The sequence below is a fragment of the Motacilla alba genome, chromosome 5, assembly GCF_015832195.1.
Source record: "Motacilla alba alba isolate MOTALB_02 chromosome 5, Motacilla_alba_V1.0_pri, whole genome shotgun sequence".
NCBI lineage: Eukaryota > Metazoa > Chordata > Aves > Passeriformes > Motacillidae > Motacilla > Motacilla alba.
This window is the reverse complement of record NC_052020.1, coordinates 33,088,976-33,114,690: the sequence shown is the minus strand read 5'-3', so window position 1 is coordinate 33,114,690 and position 25,715 is coordinate 33,088,976. Positions and strand designations below refer to the sequence as shown.

The 25,715-nt window shown below is 37.7% G+C and overlaps 1 long non-coding RNA gene across 2 annotated transcripts; it reads right to left on the bottom strand.

Annotated features, from left to right (window-relative positions):
• Positions 1-2,233: 2,233 nt before the first annotated feature.
• Positions 2,234-25,343, bottom strand: LOC119702101. Of its 2 annotated transcripts, XR_005257252.1 has the most exons (4): positions 23,035-25,343; positions 7,688-7,728; positions 3,881-4,086; positions 2,234-2,434 (listed from the first exon to the last, which is right to left on the bottom strand). It is a non-coding gene; the product is annotated as an uncharacterized LOC119702101 (long non-coding RNA). The 2 variants fall into 2 exon arrangements; XR_005257251.1 differs by having other exon boundaries at positions 2,234-4,086.
• Between the last annotated feature and the right edge of the window lie 372 nt (positions 25,344-25,715).

The following is a 25,715-nucleotide window of genomic DNA, read 5'->3' as shown; positions in this document are numbered from 1 at the left end:
GCTAGCATTCATTTTATTGGTTGCATTTCCTTTTTTTTTTTAATCCTATGTGTGCTAATATGCATGGGAGAAAACATCGAAGGGAGTGATGAATAGACTGGACTCTGCAGGGAATAAGGATTATTTATGAAGTTACTCCAGTTCAGTGAACAGTGTAATTCATGTCAAAGTGTGTGACTTAAGCCCAGTGAATTACAGACTTCACTTGAGGAGAGGAATTGAAACCTGGAGTTTAAAGGAAAGCTGTGACAAGCAGTGTTTAAAGTACATCTTCTAACAAACCTTTTCTACCACATGCATAAAGAAGTCACAACTCCAAAACTGTGCAGATTTTGGATCACAGATATTATTTACTCTTTGCAATTATTTCACCATGTAATACAACTAGCTTTGAAGTGACAGGCAAGCTCATTTTTACTCATTAACACAATGAAGTTTTAAAATATTTACAATTGAAGTGTCTGTGTGAGAAATTACTATAAAAACCTTCTGCAGAGGGTGTTATGAGATTTTCTTGTCTATGTGGTATTGTAGGATCAAAGATATCATTTTATGGAAAAAATTATCAATGTGAGAATCACCCTGTTTGTTTATCACTTCCTGTTTGTTTTCAGACTGAGAGATCTCTCACATCAACTCAATGGTGCTAGCAGGAATTCTTTTGGTTGTATATTCAAACAATTTCATTCTATTTCTGTTTCTCATTCAACTGCTGCCCTACAACAAAACATGTTCTGCTCCTCTATATTTTGTATGCTGCAAAGGCAGGTAAGGTTCACAAAATTTTTAAGCTTGCCATCAAGTATTTGTATATATTCAGTGGATTTCATATTCATGAGGATATCACCCTAAAAGTATTAAGGAAAAACAAATTAAACAAGCATGTAACAGATTCACAGTAAACACGTCTTCTTAATAAAATGTGCTGCTATGAGCAACTCTGAGTTGCCTCATGGATTTCTTTATCTGGTTTAAAAAGACATAAGGGCAAGTTAACAGAAAAAAATATGGGACATTCTAGACTGTGTCATTCTTCTTAATTCCTTCAGGTTCTATGTTAGAAAGTTGCAGTGGTAGTCTATATATAACTTCTGAGCATCTCCCAGTCATCCAACAAGCCATGAAGGATTTTTGAGGGCAATCATCAAATATTCTACACAAAGAAGTCTGGTGCAGGTATTCTGAATGGAACTATAATATCCATAAACTCTCTATACATGAAAAAAAACCTTCATACATGAGGCTCTTAAAGAGAGTGATCAGATCATCTCTTAAAGAGAGTGATCTGAGTGACCAGGCTTCCTACCCTGCACCCTATTTTCCCCAGGCTCTTGACATGTAAGCCATTCAGAACTAGACTAACCCCTATTTTTCCCAGGCAGCTTTCTCCCTCCAGGTCTTTCTTTTTCATTCATTATTTTAATTAATTTTTATCACAGCTTTTCTTTTTGGAGGGATGACGGAAAGAGCTATTCAGCTTTCCACCTGTTTCTTTGCATTTTCAGTCTTCTCTCTTTTACCCTGACTGCCACCTGAGGTTGGGACACATGGTGGGTGGCCTCTGGGCGCCTGTCACTGGGGCAGAGCCTGAAGCTTTCTCCTGTGCATGTGAGTTGGCTGATTGCATTAGGGTGGCTGTCAGAGCATGGACAGAGGGTGGGCGGTTTTGAAAGATCTCTTCTCTATGGAAATATGGCTGTAAGAGCACAGTCACCCTGAGGACTGGAGGATCTGGAACACACAATATTTTTATTATTTTTTTTCAGTATGGCCCAGCAAGAAGCAGATGAAAAAATCATGCAGTTGGAAAAACCAAATTACCCTTTGACACAGCGTATTTAAGACAACCCTGTAACTGTAAAAGTCTTTCAAAAATGCACTGATGTTCTCATCCTTGATATAGACTAGCATGATGTTTCAAATCCCCTTTGTAAAAGTGTTGTTTTTTTTTATTCCTCTGAGTTTCTCTTCAAATTCTCTTCTGCTGTAGGACACTCAGAAAGCAGAAAATCTATATAGCAGAGCCCACAAAGATCTGTTGTTACTGCTCTTACTTGATCAGGAATTCATCATTCTGGTACTTCTGTTGGTAATTTATCTCTGTTCCCTTCTCAAACCTGCTTCTTTGTTGCACCCACCTGCTTAGGGTTTGTAATCCCAGTGGCATTCTCTTAGATTTTTCCCAGTGGTCTAGATGAGTATGTCCTACAAGTTCCTCAGAAATAATATTTCTTGTTAATAAATTATAAATATTATTTAACATAATATCATTAATTATAAGTATTAATTGGTATAATTAATTATAAATATTGGTTATAATTATTAATAATTAATAATTTTTTGTTAAATAATACCTACATCTCAGTGAGTGTTTAGACCAGATGACAGAGTGCTGGTGTCTTGTCACATTGAACATCATTACAGTCTTTAAACACTTAAAATAGAAAAAGAGGAAGTCTCAGATTATTGATGAAACGCCAGAATTTTTGTAAAAAACATAGAACCATACAATTTTTAAGGTTGGAAAACATCTCCTAGATCATCAAATGCCCTTGCTAATCTAGCACCACTGTGTTCACCACAAAACCATGTCCCTAAGTCTACACGTCTTTTAAATATCTCCAGGAATTGTGATACTGCCACTTCCCTGGGAGGCCTGTTCCTGTGCCTGACCACCTGCTCCCTGAAGAAGTTTTTTCTCATATATCACATAAAACTCCCCTGGCACAACCTATTTTGTCTCATTCTGACACTTTTTCCTTGGGAGAAGAGACCAACCCCTACCTCCTACATCCCCTTTTCAGGTAGTTCTAGGAAAAATAATGTCCCCCCGAGCCCCATTTTCTCCAGGCTAAACACCCCCAGCTCCCTCAGCTGCTCCTCATATGATGAACTGTGCCCCAGACCCTTCCCCAGCTCTGTTGCCCTTCTCTGGACATGCTCCAGCATTTCAACATGTTTCTTGTGTTGACGGTCCCAGAACTGGACCCAGGTTTGGAGGTGGGGCCTCACCAGTGCCAAGTACAGAGGTCACCTTCTTGGTCCTGCTGCCCACACTGTTTCTGGTATAAGCCAGGGTGTCACTGGCCTTTTTGGCCACCTTGGCTCACGTTAGCTCATGCTCAGCTCACTGTCAACCAACAATTCCAGGTTCTTTGTCCATTGGGCAGCTTTCCAGCCCTGACCCCCAAGACAGTAGTGCTGCCTGGAGTTTTTGTGACCCAATCGCAGGACCTGGCACTTGGTTTTGTTGAACACTATAACTCTGCCCTTGGCCAGATCCCTCTGCAGAGCCTTCCTGCCCTCCAGCAGATCAACACTCCCACCCAGCTTGGTGTCATCTGCAAACTGACTGAGGGTGTGCTCGATCCCCTCATCCAGATCATTGACAAAAATATTAAACGGGACTGGCCCCAAGACTGAGCCCTCAGGAACTACACTTGTGAGCAGTCACTATTTGGACTCAGCTTCATTCACCACCAGTTTCTGGCCCAGCCACCCTTTTTTTTTTACCCAGCCAAGAGTGGACCTATCCAAGCAGTCAGTTTCTCCAGGAGAAGGCTGTGGGAGACATTGTCAAAGGCTTTGCTAAAGCCCAGGAAGGCAATATCCATAGTCTTTTCATCATGTACTAAGCAGGTCTCCTTGTCATAGATGGAGATGATGTTGTTTGAACAGGACCTGCCTTTCATGAAGTCACGCTGGCTGGGCCTGAGTCCCTGGCTGTCCCGTATGTGCAGCATGCTGGCACTCAGCATGATCTGTTTTGTGACTTTCCCTGGCACTGAGACTGACAGGCCTGTAGTTCCCTGTATCCTCCTTCCAGCCTTTTCTGTAGACACACCTCATGTGTGATAACCTCCAGTCAACTGTGACTTACCCAGCTCTCCAGGGCTGCAGGGAGGTGATGGAGGGAGCCTCAGGGAGCACTTCTGTCACCTCCTTTGATACCCTTGGGGGGATTCCATCTGGCCCCATAGACTTGTGCATATCTGTGTGGTACAGCAGGTTCTGAGCATTTCCCCTTAGATTCTGAGGGCTTCATTCTGTCTCCTGTGTCTGTCTTCCAGCACAGGGATTGGGTACCTGAAGAACAGGTTGTAGCAGGGATTTTTATCTGGCATGCATTTCTTCATTTTCATGAAACTAAGTTGCATACCAAAAATAGCTGTATACTATAATTTTTGTTGAAAATTAAACTTTTAACAGAGATTGAGGAATTAATTCTTGAATTAAAAGCAGAGGATGATTGTTAGGAATCCCTAATAATGAAAAAAATTCAGATAACATAAGTTTTATTTAATCTTTTCTACATAATAAGATGCTGACAGAAATATTGTATTCATTGTCTAGTAAGTACTGCTCTAATTTCTTTATTTTTCTATAACTGCTAGCCATGCAAAAATAAATTCAAAGATTGTTCAATGCCTTTTGGGCAGACAGGCATGATAAGCACTTTTTTTCAGATTTGCAACATACTGCAATCTCTGGTTTAGAATAACGAAATAAAACCTTAAAATGTAATAATTTTTTTTTCAACTGCTTGTAGAGTGTGTAAAAAAGTGCAAAAGGCAAAATTCGGATATCCATTAAAACAAGGACTACCAAAATGCTATAACTTCTTGTTAATCTAGTATTAAAACACAGCTCTCTGGTCTGAAGCCCCTACATGAAGAATGCTCCAAGTCCTTCACAGGGGCATTACACGAGCTGTCTTCCATCAGAGCTGAACTCAGGGATTTTTAGTGTCAACAAATTAAAGCAAATGTCATGCAACTGTCTTGCCTAACAGCTAGCTCAACAGGGAGCCCAGCAAGCTCACTTCAGCTGAAATAACCTCAAGATCAACACACAGTTTCAGATCTGTAAAAGGCAGAAAAGCAAGGTCAAGCAACAAAACACTGAATGATTCACAGTCTTGAGATAAAATTTCATGCCTAATGATGCTGGTATACATGTATTTCTTCTATAACACGTGAAATAACTCTAAATCACACAATTCAGTCTCAATACATCAGGATCTGTGTTCATCGAAGGAAAAGTTGATAAATCTAAATAATAAGATGGACTGGCTATTTTTTTTTCTTTTTCCTTTTAAAATTTGGCTGCTGTTATATTGTCTCTGCTGTGACAACCAACCTAATTCCATCTTTTTTTGCTCATTACTATCTAGACAAACATGAAAAATTTAGGGTTTTGGACACCTTAGTTCTAATGATTATATTAACTATACTATTTAGTTCTTTGACATTCTAAGCATGACTAAAGATGATTTTTAGAGGATGAGTTAACAGGATTTATTAAGTTGGCTGCAGTGGTTTAAGAGTTTATTGTGTGTGAATTGGTGGTAGAAATCTTAAAACTGTCAATTCTATAAACAAGGAGAAGACAGAGTATATTTACCCTATAAAACACTAATAGCAACGTAACACTAATAGGGGACTGACTTTTCATATAAAGTAAGGAACACTTAACTGAGAAGGAAAATACCTGATAGTTAAGTTCTGTCATTGTGGAACTGGAACTCCTGAAAAAATCACTTCGGGTGATATTTTCAAAATACCACACCTATGGTTAAAATTTCCAAAAGACTTTATACATTTTTCAAATGTAATTTACATTTGAATAATTATATGGAATTTAAAATCTCATTGCAATTCAATAATACATAAGGTCTTCAGTTAATTATGCATAAAAAAAGGAATATGGGGTCTTGAGTTAAGTAGATGATTTTCTAGATTTTACTTTTAATATTAACTCAAATCTAAAGACCAAAAATATTTTTTGTCTTATTATTGAACTATACTATAAAAACACACTTGACCGCTAGTTTTTAAAATATTGCCTTCTGTCTCCCTGCCCTGAGTTTATTCATGTATAATTTTGAGATATACAATATATGTATAACATGTCATATATTGATATCTAGAAATCCAAGTATGAAGATGTATATAAAATACTGTATGTTTATTTCATTCATGTATTATATGCAGTAATTCCTTACAAAGCAAAGACTTGTCCTGTAATGTGATCTGATGTGACCATTAAATCACAGATAAATTATTAGTAATTCATTTTGTATTAAAATGGTAACACTTCTGCTGCTGCTATTTATACTCTCTGAAATGTTTTTAAAGTATTCTTTAAATAAATTATCTTAATACTCAAAAGACAAATTATTAAGCACTAAAAAATTCCTAGTTTCTGCCACATTTTTTGTGAAAAAAATCATGTTTCTGCTGATGTTTTAAAGAAACCAAAGATATTTTATCTTGTGTTCAGATGTCCAGTTATGGTATTTTGCAAGTTTCAAAATACTGCAAGTGAGAAGTGATGTCTCCATTATTTTTTTCAGGTAAGCTGTTTTAAAATAATCTAAATAGCATAGCCACTACTGAGACTCTTCTGCTCAAGTTAAAATAAGAAATTCAGGAGATGGTTTCAGTATGTTCTGCCTGTGGCAGGAAACTGCTTGTCTGACAAGACAGTACTTCCTGTCCATTGCCCTAGAAGGATCAAACATAAAATCCCACGTAAGACAGAACATCTGTTTATCCCCACAATCCCTTCCCCATTCATCTATGCAGGCTGGTTCTTTATCCATTCTGAATTTTCTTTCATCCATCAGGAAGGAATTGTGGAAAGCTGTTAAGACAACCTGTAGGGCTCCACGTGTAACTGAGTGACATCCTACAGCCACTGCAAGGCACATGCCTGTTTTGAGTACTGCTTTCTTGCCCTAGTATTAACTGTCACTTTAAATAGTTACTTTTGGGAAAATACACTCTTACACAACACTGGATAGCAGCAGAATTGAAGGGAGTATAAACGCTGACTGAAAAAGATATTCTTAGCAGCAGCTGCCAGATAGTTTGATCTTTGTTCATTAGTAGCAGTATTAAATTTGTCTAAATACAGCCTTTCCTAATTAGCTTTAGTGACAAAAGGGAGTCTTATAAGCCACATCATCCAAATTGGCTGCAGGGGGAGATTCCAACTAGAATCAAGGTACCATGTAAAATATTCTACTGTAACTCATCTTCTGCTATTGTAATTCAGGTTCCTCCTAAGCTTATTAATTCAGAAGGAGCCCTGATGATAATATAATCCTCTTATGTATGTGGTGTTTTTCTTTTGCAAGAAGTAGGGTAGAACTGCCAATGCACTATCTAATGAGTCATTAAATTCATTTCTAAATAGTGAGAAAAAGAGGCCACACAGGCATAATTTAGGATTTTGCTTCAACAGTTTAACAGGATTTCTTGCCTGCTTAGATTTGGCCAAATAGTCTTTGAGAATCTTGATTTGTAAAAGATCAAGTAATTTTGCTTCTCATTATGAAGGTTTAACTGAGTTTATAATCCTAAAACAAACTGGTCTTAGAGAATACACTACAGCAAATGCAAACATTTTAGTCATGGCTGACACATCGAGTGATGTACCAGTCACTTCTGTCCTCATAAACTGTCATTGATTAGTCCTGATTAAACACTTATTTTGTTTTGCAAGTGAGTTATCACATTCACATTTAATAAAGGACTTCCATTTCTTCTTAAATGTCGCCTAAGACAGCCTGAGTTACACATTTATGCTAAGATAAGAATGTATTTTAATGGAGTTTTTTTAAGGTGGTCAGAAATTGTGGTCAACAAAATGGAGATATAGCTGTATTGACCTATTTTCTTACCTTTATTTTCCTTCTTTTTCTTTACCAAAATATTATTTCTCCTAGAAAAACAAAATAATGATATCACTGTTGTCCTTACTTCATGCATATATAATATGAATTATTAATATTATTAAGAACTAAGAATATGTTATCAGTTTTTAAGCATTCACTATTTTATAGCATTTTTTAAATACAGAAATTGGAAATAAATATTCTTGTATTTACAAGCTACATCTTCTGAAAATCATTGGATTACATTTGTTTATATTTTTAATAGAAAAATTACAAGCTAAAATTTGTCAGAGTACTGGATTTATATGATATACAAGTTCTATCAAGACATTGAAAACAGTAAAGATAGCCAAGAATGTAGAGCACCATAATGAAACTTGTCATGCTGAAATTACCATTTCATTATTCATTTCATTATTCATTCACTATATTTTATTATATTTACTGTGTTGCTAAGTTAATTTTTTTGTGTATGTTACCATTCACTTTCAAACATTCAGTTTTGAGACCTGAACTTCCTATATAGAGCATGTGGTGCATATAGTATCTGACACTTCATTAAACACTTAAAGGCATTTTGAATCAAAATCTGTAATCATGTAATCACTTTTAAATGAAGGAAACAACTTATGAGCATTCTCAGTTCATTAGTCACTAGATAGTTTCTGTATATATTCCACCTCTGCAGTAGGGACTGAGATCATTTGGGTCAAGCTTCCAAATGGTTAATTTCCACAAATATATGCTTCAAGGGTTTTTAACAGTCTCAACCTGTCTCTGTAAGAGTCCCACATGAAGACTGACCCATTTGATGCATCAGCTGTTTTTAACCTGTGTAACCAGGCTCCATAGTCACACTGATCTCCAATTTCTGCAGCATTCTTACTTTAACCAGAAAGCCAGACTTTGGAGCAGACGTCTTGCCAGTGTTATCAACTGTTTGCTACATATTGCATGCTTCTGAGAAAAGGCCAATAATGGCTGAGCATCAGAGGCGGAATCATTTCTGCTGGCCACCTTGGGATTTCTGGTGGCTAAAAGGAAGGTGTTTATCTAATGAGTTAAGGAAAGTAAATATCAAAAGATCAGATGTGATTATAATTAGCTTGAAAAAGTTCAAGCTAAATTCAAAAAAGTTCTATTCAAAAAAGTTAATTGAATAATAGACAACTTTCACTGCATTCTTTGCAGCTATTCATTGTAAAACTCAAGGAGTTCTACCAGGCTTAAAAGGAGTACTAAAAACAATGTATTTTGGAGAAAAATCAGATATTCCTCCCATTTGTATCAGACAATGATGGCTTGCTTTGTCTTTCCTTGAAAATATGGATCTGAATATGGAAGGACACAAAATCTTACCAGGCTTAGATCAGTTGGTGCCTTTTGAACTGCCCTGTTTAAGTCCTAAGCTTCCTGAGATCTGAACTACTTCTCATTTTTATTTTAATTAGGATCAGCATAGGTCAGTGAGATATATCTGTTGTATATCTGTTAGCAGCAGTTTATGATAACTACTGTCAGAGAGTGTCCGAGTGAAATAAAAACAATTGTAAAACAGTAGCGAAGTTTAGTCATAACACTGAGAAAACAAACTGCATATCTCAGTTAAAAAAACTCCACTCTTAAATTCAAGATTTGGTTGGCAAGCAAACCTTACAATCTTTGTAGTGTGAAATGAAACCTGAGGATGATAAATGCAACTAGAACACTCATCAGAAAACATTTTGCATTTAATTGCTTGCTAGTTGAAACTAATTGCAATTCAAAACCCAGAGATTTACTTAAGAGGCTAAATTGGAAAATATGTACAAACAGATACCATGGGGACTATTCCAACACAGCATAAATCTGGAAAATTGTAACTTGTCACTAAATGGATTAATTTGCTATGGTGGTACAGTACAAGCAGAAACAAGTAGTAAAGGGAGGACGTGGCAAGTATGTGTTCCAGTGGTAATAACTTAATAAGTGTCTCTGAGGATCTGTACCTTTTGGGTGGTAGATTGAGACCCTCATTCCCAAAAGCCAAAGTGCCTTCCTATAGAACTTTTACACAAACACTATTCACATGTTGTGATCCCTATTTACTTAACTTCTGAAATAAAGTATGAAAACTCAATTAAAGGAACAAGATAACTTGCCTGGACCTCTATACTCAAGGACTAGGATATTGTTCCTGAAAGAATTTAAGTCTTAGTTTTAAAATGCAACTGGATTCACAGGAGGCAATAAGAGGCATAATCCATACAGTCCAAAGATTCTTGAACCAAGAAGTAGGGCTTGTTGGTTCTGTTAAATTCAAGTGTACACTTAGACAATGCCTGGGTCCAGAGCTAGGCTGAGTTCTGAATTCTAACTCCGATTATTCCCATACCACCCCCCACAAGAAGCTTTAACTAGCAAATTCTTCTTGGACTCAGAGCACTTGTATGCTTTCTTTGAAACTAGGCCACTGTTCAGGATTTAGTGAAAAGGCAAAAAGTGATCCACCATCTGCAAAATATGCAACCAAACTCCTCTCCTCATGAGGAGGGCTTCAAACCTCTTAGATATTTGTATGAATGGCATCAGCAATGGATTAACTACTACTATAGGTAACTAGGCATTGTCCCGTGCTGCATAGCTGATATTATCATAGGAAATAAATCAATAGCCATGACCTACTAGATTTCAAGCTATTCAGGCTTCAATTAGCATTAGTATTATTTTCTTCAGATTCCACAGTTCATTAGCAAGACTTGACAGTCCGGACAGCTGGTGCTTTGTAGCACTGCTGTATAGCATTCTTCAGTGACCTTGATGAACCTTTTAAATCACTTTAGCTCTGTTTTGGAGAACAGATTGTCCATGCTGAATTTATAACCTGCACTGCTACTGAGGCAGCTTTCTTGGCCAGCTTCTGTCTCCCAGTTTCTGAACATCTGCTATTCAGAAAATCTAAGTCATCACCTGAATACTGGATGAACTTACAGGTAGCCAAGTTCATAACGACATAATTTGCTTTTTTCTCCATATAATATAAAAGTGTTAATATGAATTTTCTTAATTCCTACTGTAGTGCATTTTACAAAATGAAATTACTGAAAGTGAACTTTTCATCATGTAAATATACCAGAACAGTCAGCAATCCTGAAACTGCTACAGAGGTATTTACTGTCATGCCCAAGAAAAAATGAACTTTGGTTCCTTTACAGTCTGAGGTTTTTTTTGCTTAATTTCGCTGTTGTTGTTTTCTTGCCAGCTAGCAGCATCCCTCTCCATAATCCTTCATTCTCCTGTGAGTCAGAACCAATTTTGTCTGTCGCTATAGATTTAGGATTTTGGACAATTGCCCAGACACTCAGCAGAGTTGCTTTTCTCCTTTGTCTTTCCAGTCAGTATGCACTAAGTGCTCATAAGTCACATTAACTAGAATTGAGGCAAAGCAACAAACTGAATAAATAAGTATAATGACTGACAGGAAGAGCAGAGACCTGTTTATAACTGCTTGGTTTGCTGAGTACATGAATGTTAACATGACTCACTCAAGGGCAATTATTTTGTAGCTTCTGACAGGTGTGATATGGTATTGTTGATTTTGGCAGATATCTCTAGTACAAGTGCTCTAGTCGACCTTGAAAAATCTGGTGTCAGCAGTCACTACCATGGCCCTGATGCTGATCCTTCTCTTCTATGAGAAATGAAATTTTTACCAATATTTTTAAAAAAATATCCCTGGTTTAATTTTTTTTTTTTTTTTTTTGGGGGGGGGGTGGGCTTTTTTTGTTTGGGTTTTTTGGTTTTGGTTTGTTTTTTTTTTTTTTTGGTATTTTTTTGGTTTTGGGTATTTTTGTTCCTATCACTCCCAGAATCATAGAATCATAGAATCATTAAGGTTGGAAAAGACTTTTAAGATCATCAAGTCCAGCTGCCAAAATAGTACCACTACTATGCTCACTATTAAACCATGTCCTCAAATACCATATTCACATGTTTTTTAAACATTTCCAGGGATGGTCACTCCACCACTTCCCTGATTAGTTGCTTTACAACTTACTCGGTGAAAAACATATCCTTAATGTGTAATCCATACATCTCCTGGTGCAATACCCCATTCCTTTTCCATATTTCCATCAGATAATAGTGTGCTTCTCCCCCTTTTTGTGCACAAATGTTAACAGATACTTAAGAATTATCTTTATTCATAGTAACTCAGGTCTTTGGGGTGAAACTTTCATTTCTCTTGAGCTAATGTCTCAATATTTCCCCCTGAAGTTCCCACAGTATTTGGGAGCAGTGGTTATTTATGGTTATTGCACAGGGCTATTTCCATTCTCTGACTAAGTATCAAGCTCTGACAACTTGTAATCCACAAAGTTTTGCTGACTTGCCATGAGGATAATGATTTGAACACCAAGAGTATTTTAAAATTACCTGGTTGGATAAAAATAAGTATTTAGCCCACCGTAAAAATCAAGCACTTTAAATGTATCTGGTTTTGACACAAAAGTGTAAAATTTTAAAGCTTAACTTGGCTTCTGTACACAGTCATTTCAGGAAAATTCAATTAATCGAATATTACTGAAAAGGTTCTTAAAGGAGGACATAATTTCTGCTGAAATAAACTCATTTTTCTTACAGAGAAATGTTCAAGTAATATTCTTTTTTCTTTGCCAGGCTCTGATACTTATTGACCTTCAGGTGAGTGTAAAGTAGACTGCAGTTATCACCGCAGTCTTGTCTTAAAGTTTAAGCTCCCAGAATTTAAAAGAACCCAAGTGATACAGAATAACCAAATACGTTTTGTGCTCTAATTATGAACACACACTAATTAGAACTCCTAGACAAAATCAAAGACTGATTTCTTCCCTAGTATTTAAAGTGTACTATGATTAAGAATATTCTAATACACAGTAAAAAATAATTATCAAAATATACATTGGAAGCTTTAGCAAAAATAATGAAACTATTCCTCACATTGCAAAAAAATGCACAAGAAACTTCTATTGTCCCGAGAATGTGGCGAAGTGACTTAAGTGAAATTCTTGCCTTACACAGCAGTCTTTCATAGCATGCTATAACTAGTAATCTACCCAGGATCAGAGCCAAAGAGGGATTAACCCATCACAGAAAGACATTCTATTTTCGGCAGCAGGCATAAATGCCTAGTGACTGAACACACTGAGCTTTGTGCAATATGCCACTGCAGTTTGCTGCTTGGTGGAAAAGGGTACCTTAATTTATCTTAAGCTCATAATGCTGTTGATGTATCGCACCTGTTAAATTCATGTTAGTGCAGTAAACTGGTAGATCAGACACATCTTCCAAAATCCTTCTTTGGTGATTCTTGCAGTTTAGAAAACACAGCTACGTCTTAACAGCAGAATCAGATTCTTCCTACCATCCTGGAAGGTCCCTACGTCTAGAAGAGGGTTGACCAGCTGATCAATTTTTTATTCCTTTATTAAACTGACTGTTGAACCATTTTTTGCAAGTGAACTTAGTCCCAGAGAAATACCTTTAGTCCTTGTACTAGAACTCATGAATCGGATACAGGGATTGGAAGAATATTTCTGTGTAAGGGACATGTGTGCATTCTTTTGAGCTATTATCCGTGGCCTCATGTGTCCATGTACTGTAATACTGCCGTTGTTTTTCTGGAATGTTCTACACCTGGCTGTGACAAGGTGTCTGACATAAGACTGCAGTGGTTCAAAAAAGCTACTCAACAATTGAGAGAAATGCTCATAGTTGGGTGGGAAATATTACAACTCTAATATTTCAGCTATGTCATCATAGAAGCATTTCTGATCAGCATTTCCCAGATGACAGACCAAGGAATATAATAGACCAAAAAAGTCATCTTGAGAATAAAGTACTTCATGTTACTTTGTAAAATGCATGTTAACCCCTTTGAATTTATTCTGGTGGTTCTTTGCTATTATTGATTTTAAAGCACAATTAAAAGTATTCTCTAGAATTGACAGGGCCGTGAAGATCTCTGTCTAATGCAGGTTTTATGAAAGCACTTCGCAATTTAAACAAGCCAAGAACTTGTCCTTCATCTAGCTTTGTTCATCATAATATTTCTGAAAATCATATCCACTAATTTTCATACACTTTAAAGTAATATTTCGTAAATTAGATGTATTTTCTCAGTTTGTGCAGTAGAAAAAGATTAGCTATTTCCTATTCTGCTAAATTTTCATAAATGGTTGTGTGATAATATCTTATTTAAGGCACATCAATTGATCTCTTTTCTGAGCACCCAATTACTTACCTCCATTTTTCCAATGTTCATAACTCCTCTCAAATGTTATTCATATTCATTTTCATTACTGTGGAAGCTGGTATTTCTGTCAGATACATAAATATCAGAATTCTACACTCATTTGGAGTCCCAACTTCAAGTCCTTCTGCAAAGAAATTGTAATTCTGTGCATGTATGTACAAAAGACAGGTTTTGCTTTTAGTTACAACTTTAAATGCCCAGCCTTTCAAATTAAGTGATCAGCAACACAACTCACATCTTCAGAAATGAATGACTGCTTGTTGAAAGCCAGTCTAAATTTACACTACACAGAAACTATGTGACAGACTCAAGGGTAGAATCCAGCTCCCTAGAGCGACTGTCTGTTTTTTTTACTTTTTTAAGCTTACCCATTCCCCTATATATCTCACAAATTCTCCGACAAATGGAACAGTTATACCAGAGATAGCAAACTAATTCAGCCACAGTACAGATCTACCTGGTGCACTGAAGTAGGCATGGCTGAGGGGAAAATGGTGTGTGATCATGTCATTTTAGATCAGAACTCCATAGATTACAAAACTAGAAGGGCCCATCTTGATCATCTAGTCTGACAACCTTTATAGGAACAGGCCATGGGAACGGCTCAGAATGAATTCTGCTTTCATAATGCATAAGTACAGAGGAACAGAATTAAAAATGTGTAAGCAACTTTCATTCTGACAGTCCACAATTTTGAATGCCTCTTTTTGCAGTGTAGATCTTTTTTCGAGAGAGGAAAAAGGGTACAACTATTTCATGTTTAATTCCTGGTTGCTGTTTTTTCCAAAGCAATCAGAAAGTCCATCTGAATGATCTATAAATATCCTCCTGATTCAATTTCCTTCCCTCTGGGGTGCGTAAAGTACTGGCTTTGTAGTGTGCCAGTGAGGCGACCATGTTGTCTCACTGTCCTAGATGCCAGGGAAGGGAGGCTGTGGAAGCATTGTCACCAGAGATTAAGGTACGTCATTTGTGGGGCAGTGAAGGGTGGGATAGAGGGCTGTGTTTACAGCTGGGAAAGAGGGAGCTTGGACAGAAGCAGAAAGGGAGGTTTATTATGCTTTATTCTCTCCATGTGATGGTTACCGTGTTCTCATGTCATGGTACATGTTCCTTGGAACAAAACTTACTTCCATAATTATTTTGCTACATTATTTACTTACAGGCTAAGTACTGTTTCTATGGCACTTACCCATTTTAGTGACAAACACCAAGGCCACTATATTAATTACCAATGCCACTATATTAATTACTGGTTATTAATCGCCTCACCAAAGGAGGTGTCTGATAGACAGAATGTTTCCCTGTTGATTGTAAATAAAGAGCACTAAAACTTGGCAATCTCCCTATGTATTAAATATAATTTAATTATGTGTGTCGGTGTCTGATCAGAATAGGGTGGATTGAGCCCTAAGCAAAGAACAGAAGGAATCCCTACTGCTCTCTGCATCAGCTGGATGGGTAGGTCTGCTGTAGTTCCATCAACAGAAGGCAACACTTTGGGAGCAGAGGAAGCAGCAGAGTACCTGCCTCTACTGCCTTCCACACCACATCTGCCCCCTATGCCCAAGGTGCCAGGCTGTGTCATACAATGTGTGCTCTGTGCCTCAGGCTTGCTCAGCCAGACAGCTCTCATCCTGCATGCCTAAGGGCACTAGTTTTACCTCTAGGTGCCTGATTTCCTGTAAAGTTGTACATAGAAAGTATCATAACATTCATCAAAGCTTGCAACTGTGGGCCAAATCTTGCTTTCAGGCACATTTGAGTAAAGCTGGAATTGAATAGTTAGACATTTTTCATATCTGAGAGAGTACATAATCTATTTCCCTCATCCAAATGTCTCATCTTTTAATCCAATCAGCCAAGAAGTTTGATCCCAACTACGCAGATGATTTGCAAAATCAAATGGAAATGGCCAGCATAAAGCCTGCAGTATATTTTACCCACAGTAATCATGCAGTTAATGCTGTGAAAGTAACAGTGCTGTGTTTGGGGGATGGGCTAAAGCCCTGCCTGAATGTTTCTTATCTGAGAAGGAAGAGATCTTTCTTATTGCTGCTATTAGTCTGACAGCAGTGCTGGAGGGACCAATTCAAATTTAAGAGCTAAATTTAATCTGAAATTATCAATACCCTGGAACTTGCCATGTCCCAAAAGATTAGGCCAAATAGCAGCATCATATATTCTGAGCTCATGTTGAAAACCACTGTGTAGTTACTAATTCTATTAGGGAGAGCATATCTCCTCCTCCTCACCCATTTCCAGTGGATAAGCCCATGCTAATGAATTTGACATTCAGTGTTCAGAGAATCAATGGTTAGCAATATACAGAAAAACCTTTGGAGCCAAGGAAAAATGTATTTCATGTATCTGTCATAAGAGAAAACATTTATTTTTTAATCCAACTGGGTAATGCCTTAACTATCAGTAGGTGAATTTTAAAGCTAGTATTTGTTCCTGATATATATATCCTTTAATGGCACACTGTGCATGAAGCTGTATACTACAAGCTTAGGGGGCCATCCATGCACACAAAGATTCTTTCGAGACCAGAGTTTTAGGTGTTTTCCAATCATCACCCTAGCACACATCTAAAAGTCACTGTGTCACTGGTGCTGGCAGCTTGTCTTAGCTCAATATGCAAAACCTAGCTTTGGGTTCTGACCAATGTGACAAGCAGTTTAGATGAAGCTTTTTTTAAGGGTTAGATTCTTTTTTTTCTATATTATACAAGGGTTTTCTGTGACCCTTGATTCTTCCTGTATGGCACCTGGTATAGAATTAATTATGTACAGAGGAGCTTAACTTTTCTGGTGTTATCTGGAAGCTAAGCTATTGTGTATGGAACCACCAGACCTTGGGAGAATCATACATCTTGAGTTATTACAGACTCATAGCCTATTATTTTCTTTTTTTTGTTACTCAGTAGAAATGTGGACCAGAAACTGTGGACCAGACAATGACCCAGATAAAGTAACACTTGCATCAGCATTATTTAAAGACAGGTTTTGGTGAAGAGATAATTTTAATTAAGAACTATGTACATTCTGTGTTTCTAAATCAGCCATAGGCACATAGGCATATACTCTAACCATCTTGAAATCAAAGATTTGACTGTGAGTAAAAGAAGTATTCAACCTCAACTGACATAAAGGAAAATATACTCCATTGAATTCAATTGAGCTTCAGCACTTTCAGAATATTTAACACATTTAATGAGTTTCAGAGTTGGAGTGCATATATTCACCTTTCCAAAAAAATTATGAATAAATATTACATATGCCAAGTATCTGCATATATCTCTAGCCCCCAAGTAGTCTAACTCTGCACTGAAGACAAAGCAGAGAAAAAATCAGATATACTCACAGTGTAGACATCTAAAAGGCATAATTATTTTTAAAGCTACATCCATATAAAGCTTTTTTTTTAAGCTATGTTCAGATTTTTTTAAAGCTATGTCCACAATTTTCTAATGTCAATCTGTATTGAAAGAAGCATGAAAAGAAGGTTGAACGTGTGTACAGAAAGTTGAGACCCAAAGTTGTTTTTAACTTCACTCTCTACTTAATATCCAGTTGCTGTACCAACTGCAGTAGCAACTGCTTGGCTTGGAGCCCTCTTTTACTTCTCTTTGTTTTGATGTGACTGACATGGCATTATGTTAAAATTTGAATAGCTGGTTTGGAGACTGTGTAGAAGTTTCTAAAGATTCCCTAAAAAAAGAGAGATGGAAAAACCTGAAGGTAAAAACCACCTGTTGTCTGTAGTACAAGTTGTACCCTCCTCCCCCCAAAAAAACCCCCACATTTTCTTTGAAACAGTTGCCTCAGTACATACTGGTTTCTTTATATGAAGGGTGTCCAGTTCTGAACCTTGTCACCCATCAAATATGGGAGCCATTTATATATTCTACAGAGTAGTAAAAACCCATTGTCTGCTTTGCTTTGTAACTGGCATTACCATCAGACTACCCAGTGATAAATGTCTAGCAAAAGCTGAGCTTTCCTTTCTGATTTAGAAACAAACAAGCCCTTCCATTCCAAGGTGTTACTTGGCTGTTCCACTGTCAGTCTGAGAATGCACAACAGCCATTAATCAGAGCATCCATTTACCAGCCTCTTCCTGTTCCATTGAAAGTCAATACCAGAACTGCCTTAGTATGCAATGTCACAGCAAAATTTGCTCTGGTTCTGGTTTGCTCTGGTCAGCTGCTGATACCTAAAAACAACCCTGCATGGCTTTTTACTTTTGCAGGAAATATAAGAGCAAAGAAACAAGTACAGCAAGAGGACAGCAATGTGACCTTCTTCTGCAGCATCTCAAAAAACCTTAACAGCAGTGTAAATCCAAACTGTCTTCCTGCTGCACACTAGGGGAGGATACTCTGCCTTTCTGATTCATGGCTGATCCCTGAGTTTTCATCAGCGTACCATCTTGTACTTGGTCTTGTTTATTGGTAATAATCACCCACCTTCCTAATCTGACCCAAAACTCATACTTCTGTAAATCTGTATTTTCACATCATGCAATGCACAACTGTTCAGAGATACTATGGTTTATCCCCCAAAGAAGCAAAGTTCACTAGCTAACACAGAACACTCAGCTAGTATTCAGCAGCTGGCTGACAGAGACACAGTATGCCATATGAATAACCTGATAAAATAATCAAATGTCATTCTGTTACTGACAATGGCAAAAAGCACCCTACCAAACCAAATATGGCCAGGATCTCATCATAAATTTATTTCAGCCATTTAAGTGGGAGACAAGCATGGGAATTCCTTTTTTTAAGCAATATTTGGTGATTTTTTCAGAGTCAACAAAGGAGCTCTACTCCTCAGGACTCTCAGGAATACCAGAGAAACATGCAAGCATAAACATAAAGCTTTAAGGAAGCTTTAACCAGCACATGATTCAGTATTTTGCACACAGAAGAGTTTTCCATTCAGCATTAAAATACAGGGATTTAGTTCCCTAAATGTAAACAGCTGCTACTGAAAAAGTGGGTTAATAACAATATGTCTGGAAAAGTGTTTGAAATCCAAGTAATTTTTCTTGCAGTCTGTCATGTGCCACTCAGTGCCCTTAGCCCAACATGAAACTGGAAGTCTGTTTCCCTGAAAAATGCAGAGAGCCTGCTACAACTTTCATCTGTGTCTGCCAGAAAACTCTGACTGGGGGATTTAATGGCTGCCGGTTCCGCATATGTTTCTGTCAACGTGATCCTCAACTCCAACTGTGTCTTACAGAGAAATGCTTGAACACATGAGAGCTACAGCTGAGCTGCGCAATGACAAAGGCAAAGCTGACACAGTGATCTGGTTTTAGAACAGAGATAATATCTTAATTCATTATCTAGAATATAAAATGTACTGCTTGAATAGGAAGCTGTTATTCATAGCTGGATTGCCATCATGTATGCTTTTTACATAAGGCAGCAAATATATTTGATAAGGCTCTCTTAATTATTATCTGTTAATTTATTCTAAAGGCCATATTGCATGAATTCACAAAATGAAATCTGGCCCAACTTGCTTTACTGTGTTGCTGGTTCACCTGCATTACCTCTCAGCCAAAATTCCTTTATTTTTCTCTCTATGGAAACTTTTCATATCATTAATAGTTAAACATTAACAATTGCATTATTACAATAATACAATTAAACATTAACAATTGCAATTAACATTAAGATACACATTACATTCCTTGTCTTCCCTCATTCATTTCAAAGGTGTAGGTTTACAAACACAGAGCTCAGCAAAAAAGCCTTGATAGTTTAAGAAACTATTCAAAAAAGGGCCATCAAATCTGGATCAAAATAAGGCCAACTCAGCAGTTTGGCCTGAGATTTTGGGTTTTTTTCAAATCAAAAACCTGGTTCATAAACTCCCAATAAATAAATCCAGCTGTCATGCTATTCTAGTCTCACTGCCTACTGATAATGAAAAGAGAAGCATCTTCTTAGGCAGAGCAGGTGTTAGAAAAAAAAAGGAGCCAGTCTGGGCCCCCAGTACGTGGCTATGTTCCTGCTGGATTAAGTTACGAAGAAATCCAAATCATTCAGTATGTGGGTGAAAGGAGGGAGAGGCCCATGCCTTTCTTTCTCCTTAGGCTCCTCATGAGACTAACACTGCCCCTCCTCTTTGACTATGGTTATCAACAAATCCATCTCAGAACAGCAGCTAAGGATATTCATGACGACAGCAGCTGCAAAGTTGTTAAAAATATACAAAATTTCATTGCGTGGGTGGAAAGATTGCCCTTGCTGAACAGAAACACAAATCCTAGTGCCCTGATCTTTTTGGCTACAGCTTGCTATATTTTGACACACAGTCTAGAAATCCCAATCCAAGTTGTGCTTGTTGTCCTAAAATCTTATAAATAAAATGTTTAAAAAAAATAGATGTTTAAAAATAAAATAAAATTCTGAGGCCATATTTTTTTCCCCTTTTGAGAAAGGCTCTCACGTTCAGAGATGAGACAAGAGAAATGATTTTTCCACCTGCTATCAATACACCAGGCCAAGCTGCCTGGGGTAGCTAAAAAAAAGCATTCCACAACTCCACATGGATTTCAGTGGATTGCTTAGCAGAGCCAAGATTTGCAGCTTTCAGCTGCTCCTGTGGGTTTGTGAGGCAAAGTGCACAGAAAATGTCATGCCAACCATTCCTTCAGAGCAGATGGGGATAGGCATATTTACTAATCATCACAAAACCCGTTATATATGTGTAAGTATTTTTTTATAAAAACGATTTTATTTTCAGCCATTTATTGAACAGCTACTAAACTGAACCTCTGCTCAGCAGTATGTGACTACAAAATCAGGGTTTTACTTTCTCTCCAGGATCCAGCTGGACAATGAATGACGATGACCACAACATGCTCCCAACTGTAACTCTGACTTCTAGCAGTCTTTCTGACAGCTAAAATTTTCTAATACTTTCTGGTTCTGTATTTCTGAAAATATACTTAGTTACAACTGATGCAGAAGCTGATATCTAAAAGTGGAAATTGTTTTGTTTAACCTTGCTTATTTTTCCTTAGTGGCATAAGCTACCTACAGAAACACACTCAAACCAAAGAGATGCGTCACGTGTAACTATCATTACTCAAAGCTGTACTTTGCTTTCTAGCCCAACATCCTTGTCTGTAACATAACCTTGAAAAAGATGTGAATCCCTTGTCATCTCCAAAAGCTTCTGAAAGCACCCAAAGAATCTTTAAAAGTATCTCAAGACTCAAAATTATATTTTCTACCATTGAAGACAGCAATACTTGAAAATGTGTGTACTTGACAGTTATTTTCCCTTGTTCCTAGCCAAAGATAATGACTATTAGATTTCTTTTGCATGTAGTGAAAAAAGAGTAAATAAATAGCTAAGCATCTTCTCAAAATGACTGCTGTACTTTCCTCAATTTCCTCATCCATCATAAAGCTGATATACAAATGACTTAAAATATCAGGCACACAAAGACAGCCCAGCTGTGTGGTTTCACAGCTGCCAGGGTGCTGGCTGCAGGAGGCAGTGCCGCAGAACAAACGAGCGCCGTGGAACCTGTCTACATGGGCTCTCCTTGCACATTACTCACTCAAGGCTGGGCTGTGCTGGGGTTTTTACCTTGCACACCCCCAGTAGCCCTGTTGCATTTTTATCTTCCACTGAAAGGCTTTGAGATAGCAACAGACTCCATTCCCTATGGTTCAACCTGAGGTTCCACTCCTGGCAAAGACTTCTTGCTGCTACATTAATGTAATTTTTAAGAATTATTAGAAACAATGTTATTAGCACATTGCAGCAATTCCATTTTATATTCTGCAGTATATGATCCACTGATCCTTTTTCATTTCTCTAATTCCTGTGTTTCTCTCCAGTTTGAAGAAATTTTCTACTGAATGAATTTGTAACCAATACATTTTAGTATTTTATAAGCTGGTTTGTATGCCTTCTATACTTTAGTTACTCGTATTTTTCATTCATTTCTTGCATTATCTGCAGTGTGTTCACTTTAAACAGCAACACTTCTTGATGTTTCTGTAAGGTTCATTTTAAAGCAATAAATAAAAATAGGTTAAGAAACCATCTTGTGTCCTCAAGAAACAGTATCATTTGTTTACAGTTAAGAATCATGACAGCAGCTGCTTGCAGTCCAGGCTCGCACTGATTATTATGCCATGGTATCATAAGAATGTTTCCTCTACTTGTATTACAGATATATTAGGGCTATCAGTCAGAATGAAAATGTCTACATGAAAACTCTGATGAAAGAAATAGGTACTGACACCTAAGCCTTGACGCCTAGAATAGTGAGAGAAACTGTGATAGAAGCACTCAGAGAAATAATACACTTCTTCTGAAAAAAAAAAGACTCTGAAAAGCTGGAAGACAATTTACTCCAGGAGCAGCAGAACTGCAAAAGCACGATTTCCTGTAGATTTGTAACCTTTTCCCCAATCTCTCTCCTGCTGCTTACCTTATTATGATGTATACAGCTCCTTCTGTCTTCCTTTGAACCCTCCACTGGGGAAGAGACAGCATGAGCTGAGGCCTGTTACCAGCTGCATTTTCACCAATTGGCAATGGAGTTATTCTTAAACAGACAGTAAGTCTGGAGCTCTTGTCTTGGGAGCTCTTGTCTTCCCTCTATTAATTTTCTTAAAACTTCAAGGATGTTAATTGTCACTGGGATTTTTCCTATCCTTTTTTAGGCTAGAAAACAGTCAGGGGAGGAATAGGCTCAGTAGATAAACATTCTGCTTGCATGAGCCCATTGTCTTTAGGAAACCAGTCTAAGAAATGTTACTTTTTTTTCTTGGCAAGACAGCTACAGCACTGTTAAACTGGAATGGTTCAGGAGTTAAACTTCACAAAAATAATTTCCAGTAGTCACCTAGAATTTTGCTATTCTATTTTGAACAGTACAGAGATCAGTATTCCTAATTTATCTTATTCATATAAACAGAGACAGAGAGTAACAGAACTTCAATACAAATCTTATAGAAATGTCAATCTATTGTTTGAATAGGGTAAAATGAAGTTAAATAACATAGCCAGTGTCACTAGTAGTGCTTAAGAATTCTTACCTTTCACCAAAGAATTGAGAGTGATCCAGCTTCTTGTGATTTTCCAACAAGAACAGAGGGCATGCACATGGACTGGTGGTAGAGCCAAGCATAATCCATGAGGATCAGTTTAAAGGATGTGACGCATATTGCTCCTCTGATACAGCTTGATATTCATCACTCCTGCAGCCAGCACGAACTTCACTTCTGTTGTCAAAGCTGTGTCATGCTCTAGAGCAAGAGACATTTATTTTAAGCCAGTCATGGCCCAGAAGAAGGCAAGGCTGTGCACTGACTTCTGAAAAGTAGCTTACACTGTGTAAATTTGAGGTACATATCTTGTATGAGCTCCATTTCACTATCTTTCTTGACTCAAAAGACAGCACAAATTTGCTTCAATGTCAAAAGACGATCAAAGGTAGTAGGCAGTGATCTGGTACATCAAGTAACTTAACATATACAGGCTCAAAAGTAATTCTAGGAGTAGATCAACATACAGAGTGAAGTGACTTATGGAAATGCATGTTGAAAGAGATGGAATCCAAAGGGCTTCTAATGAAAGACAGACTGAAGGAAAGTATAAGACTTTGAAGACTGAGAAGACAGAAACTGGAGGAGGAAGCTGAAATAGCAGGGAAGAATGAAGAGTAGTCTAAAAGATTTCATGATTAGTATCAAGGACCTGGAGACAGAAAGAAGCACAAATCTTATAATGTATCATGTAATTTATAGCACAGGAGACTGAGTTTCGGATGAAGGCCATGACAGGAATAGAGAGATCATAAATTGTGGGACAGTAATGTTGATATTAGTTTTCATTACAAAATATCATATTGGAACCGGGTTATACATCCGAACATATGCACATATGTAAGGATAATCCTTAAAAGAGTAAATACAGATACTGCCCCAAGTAAAACTTTGTTAACCTAAATACATGACCTTTACAAAATGTACAAGCCATGAATACAAAAGCTGCACTTTCCCAATGTGTCATCTCAGCTTCCAGCAGTCTACACTTCTAAGATGTCCTGAACCACGGGTTAGACTGAGATGATTGTCTTCAAAATCCCTAGCAACTTTGCTTTCACAAATCTGTCAAATTGAGGGTTTTTCACTTAGGGCATGAAAATGTTTCTTAGAAAAAACAGTCCTAAAATTCCATTGAAAAATGTACAATTACCTAATGTGATCATTTTAAATATGTTGCTTTTGATGTGAAATCAATAATAAGCAATAAACTTAAAGAAAAAATATTTTAAAACAATTTTCCTCTTACTATGTTCTGTTAGTGTTTCCTTTACTGTTGCATTTAACTATTCTAAGGTTCGTGCTGACTGAACTGGGGGAACATTTAAATTTTCAATAGCTGTCACAGTTTGAGGAAACATATTTCAAGAATACTTTTTTTCACAGAATCACAAGCTGGGTAAGGTTGGAAGGGACCACAGCAGGTCATCTGGTCCAACCTGCCTGCGCATGCAGGGACATCCCAGAGCACGTTGCATGGGATTGCTTCCAGGTGGTTCTTAAATATCTTCAGTGAGGGAAACCTCACAACCTCTCTGTGCAACTGGTTCCAGTGCTTAGTCACACACACAGAGTAAAGTGTTTTTCTTATTATTCATGCAAAACTTTCTTCCCATTGCATCTTGTCCTGCTGCTTGGCACCAATATGAGCCTGGCACAATCCTCCTGACACCCTCCCTTCAGATACTCACAGAGGTCCATTGATGAGGTCCCCTCTCAGCTGCCTTTTGTTGAGGCTGAGCAGGCTCAGCTGCCTCAGCCTGTAAGAGAGACACTCCAGACCCCTCATCATCTTCACAGTCCTTCACTGGACCTGCTCCAGTAGGTACACGTCTCTCTTGTCCTGAGGAGCCCAGAACTGGACACAGCTTTCCAGATGTGGCCTTACCGGGGCTGAGAACAGTGGCAGGATCACCTCTGTCCACCTGCTGGCCATGGTCCTTCTAAAGCAGCAAATCTGATCATTGGCCTTCTTGGTCACCAGGGCACACTGCTGGCTCAGGGACAGTTTGTCATCCACCAGGACACCCAGGTCCTTCTCCACAGAGCTGCTTCACAGAAGCTCAGCCCCCAGCCACTACTGGTGCAGGGGTTTTTCTTCCCCATGTGCAGGACCCTGCACCTACCTTTGCTGAATTTCAGGAAGTTCTTCTCTGCCCCTCTCCAACCTGTTGAGGTCCTTCTGCAGGGCTGCACAGCCCTCTGGGTGTTGACCACTCCTCCCAGATTGGTGTCACCAGTGAACTTGCTGAGGAGGGATCTGCACTTTCATCCAAGGCATTGATGAATAAGGTAAACAATGCTGTGTCATAACAGTTTACATTTTGCTGTTAAAATAAAAGCTTTTTTTTTTTTCGGTGTGGAGAAAACTCAGTCAAATGTTCTAAAATGTTTTATAAACATTCTGGGAAAATGTTTATTAAAAAAAGAAAACATTTTCACATATTTATAATATTCCTTTTTACATCTAGAAATCAGCTGCAGGCACTTAAAAATAAGAACAGCATAATAATGTGGAAGGCAAATAGATGTTGGAAGCATACTCTCCTGAGTTTATGGAATTCTTAGCTATAATGGTGAGAAAGAATATGGAAAAAACAAAATCAGCGACTTCTTAAGGGATGCCCAAGAGACAGTCAGAGCTATAAAATTAGATGGAGGGAAGAATCTGA